Raw genomic sequence first — 3,605 nt, 5'->3', positions numbered from 1 at the left:
TTGCTTATTTATTTTCCTAATTCAGTCTACCCGGACGTGGGTAAATGTGTTGTTGGTAACTTGACAGTGCCACGGTCTCATATCAATCAAACATCCCTGCGCGTCCAAAAGCGACGCTAGAAGGGTACGTAGAGTGTCTCTTCTCTTCGTAGAGGCCACTGACCAAGCTGCATTTTTTGACGCGTTGGGAATGAGAACATGTGAAAAGTTTTATCTTTCACAATTTAAATGTGGGGTAAGTCATTCTAGGTAATTTGATTCTAGTTTAGACACACTTTTTTCAAATTCAGTAAATAGCTCCTCATAGTCATGAAAAGCATATTATGTAAAAAAAAATAAAAATAAAAGTAGACACAGTAATAAAGCATTGACGTAAAGCATGGCAGACAATAGCGGACTGATTGAATGCATACTTGTGGCATTTTTATGCAGGCAAATAATCACAAGGCAAATACATAAATAGGAACATGGAATAAGTATAACAAAGTGAACAAATAAAGCACCACAGTTAATCAGTCCTGGCTGTCAGCATGGTCTTGAACAGACTAGCTGCACAGAATAAATCTCCATGGTAACTTATTCACTGCTGCTTTCATGAAACTGAATCACTGCTAACTTGAAGCCAAGACTAAATAGAAACAACATAAATACAGGCAACTAGAAGTACAGATATGGTTAAGTGGAGGTATCGGAGTAGAAATTGAGATAAGATGAAATTTCACATTCAAAATCTTTAATAGTAGTGTGAATGTGAATGATTAAGGTAATTGAGGGAAGACAGAGAGAAAAAAGAGAAAGAAATGAGACAAATCAAAGAGGCTGTCCTTGCTTTCTCCAGCAGCCCTCTGGTGTGCTGGCTCTGGGAAACCATCCCATCCTCTCTGCGTGTTAGCTTCGCAGCAGCAACTTATGCAACTTTACTGTATCATTTTTCTCTCTATATGCATACTATAAAATATTATTTGTCATGGTATTGGATTTCTCTCGAATTGCTTACATCACCTTTAACTATGGCTGTGTGAGAAAACACAACTTGTTGATTTTAATTCAGTGAGATTCAAAGTTTTACCCTCATTTAATTATTTGTTTGCTGAAGCCCTCTGTGTTTGTGTGCCGACACACAGAGGTGCAGCCCTTCACTTGGCGGCTGTGGCTCCGAGGCAGAGCGGGTCGTCCACTAATTGGAAGGTTGTTGGTTGTTGTTGGACCGCATGTTGAAGTATCTTTGAGCAAGATACTGAACCCCAAATTGCTCCCGATGCTGTGCGTCGGTGTGTGATGGTGTATGAATGCATTAGTTTCCGTTCAATGGTTTGCCATCACTGTGTGAATGTGTGTAAAGGTCGAATGTGGCATGTAGTGTAAAAGCGCTTTGAGTGGTTGGAAGACTAGAAAAGTGCTATACAAGTACATTGTTACATTGGGTTCTAACTCTATGGCCAGTTCTCTCTTCTAAATTATTTGTTAATTATTAACAAATAACTAAGTAAATACAACTTATGCCATAACGTCACTATATTGACCAACTAAATATGTGCAGGCGTCATTCTGCTGTTAGCTGAGTTAGTATCATGAGCCACTGTGCAGTTGATCAGTGACAGTTTTGCTGTCTGATCAACCTTAATATATTACTCAAACTGGACTTCCTGGATCATATTTTATCATCTTACCAGTTCCTGAAATGACACGTCCTCACCAACACAGCCCCTTGCATTTTTTAAACTGTGCTAATTTCATTCTTAGGGCCTGCTAAAGACTGCAATGCCCTGACAGCCTCCCTGTTTGCCTAGAGACATCTGCTCTCTCTGTCTCTGCATCCATAAGCCTCTGACTAAGGTCCATAATCTCTTTGTCATCCCCCCACCATGGGAGAAGAAACCATGTCAGGTGAAAGCATGCTGCTAGGACTGTGTATCTAACACATGTTCAGTTATTCACATCATCCTGAGAGTCTGCTGCTGAGCAAAGCTTCTTCCTTCAGTGGCTTTAAGGGAGACAATCACAGAATGTTGAATGTGGCTACAGATCACAGCTCCCTGCCTGTATTCATCTTCCCAAATCTAACAAAAAGATAATAATAAGAGATTTAAGTGACAATTGTTTAATTCTGGTGCTTTTATTGTTTGCCTTTATGCTCCTGTCCCACCTAAATGTACACAGTCACGCACCCACTTCAGTGAGTAAATGCATAAAAGTAGCTATTAGCCTACAAATGGCAGAAGGAATTATCTCTCAAACACACTGCTTTCAGTTTGTTTAAAGGACAGAAACCAGAACTGTAGCTTTCACTATGTAAAATAGTGGATTACTGGTGTCACACAAAATGGCATAGGTATCAGAATATTATAATGAGTAATAGCAAGAGTCACCCTACGCTCCCTAGAGCTCAAAGTATTAGTCCATAAATGAATTAAAGCTATAAAATGTAAAATTTCCTTTAAAATGTCACTAGATCTATGTTGTTTAGTTGTGTAATTACATTCCGATTTTCAAACGAAGAGAAATCTGTAATTTTATTCAGGTAACGCTGCGCTTCGCAGACCCTCCGGGACGTCCTTTGTCTACCAAACAGCGCAGGAGAAATGGGTATTTTTAGGGTGGAACTGCATTATTCAGTGTTTTTAGCGGTTTTAATCAGCTGGTCTGTTTGTTTTGGAGAGGAAAATACCTCTGTGGATAATTGGGCTCTCGGTGGAAACCTCCTAAACCATGAACACTGAAGGAATACTAACCGGGAGAAGCTGACTGTAATGATGGCAATGGTGGTAAATACAACAACTCCCACAATCCTCCTATTACTTAATCTTTTGTTATGTAGTTTTGATCTGAGAGACCCCCTAATGGCAGAAATGACATACTGTACGTTTAATGAAAATTGATCTGCAACTATTTCGATAATCAATCACTCATTTCATCAGTTGCTGAAACATCCTTTCTGATAACATGCTGCATCCAACACATTTTTTATCTTCTGAAAATAACCATTAGTGCAGCAATTGTGTGTACAATCAATGTAACATATGAATGTCTTTGAGGAGAGACCAGTGGAGTGCAGCAAGGAGAACAGCAGGCTTTCCACATTCAGAACTGGTAGAAGCACTTACATATGGTTGAAGAACACTTTATACAAACTAGCTAATTTTAACCCTTGAATGGCCATGTCTTTCAAACTCAAGACAAGCCCATGTATAGTCCCAGCTGAAGTAACCCTGATGACATAATGAGGACATTAAATAGTAGTCGGAGTGTTTGCCCCTCCCTCATTAGCCTCATTACCACCACGATTTAATCCATTTTGGATCGATTTCATTTAAATTTTGCAATATCGATTCATAGGGCATGAGATCGATTTTTCCCCATGAAGTTTTTTTTTTTTTCCATGAAGTTAACCCCCGTAGTCTCGTGCCTGATGACAGAGCAGTACGTTTACATCAGGTTGACATTCAAGCGTACAAGCGTGCATACACAAAATGACTGACACAGGTAAACCCCCGCTCAGCAAGCCGTCCCAACTAAAGTCTGACGTCTGGAACCATTTCGGATTTAAAACAACAAAGGACAAAGAGCTGGACAAAACCAAAGTGGTTTGCAAGATCTGCCAAGCA

Source organism: Morone saxatilis, unplaced genomic scaffold, assembly GCF_004916995.1.
Source record: "Morone saxatilis isolate NCDOM2014 unplaced genomic scaffold, NCSU_SB_2.0 Contig15, whole genome shotgun sequence".
NCBI classification, from domain to species: Eukaryota; Metazoa; Chordata; class Actinopteri; family Moronidae; genus Morone; species Morone saxatilis.
Note: the sequence above shows the minus strand (reverse complement) of the source record.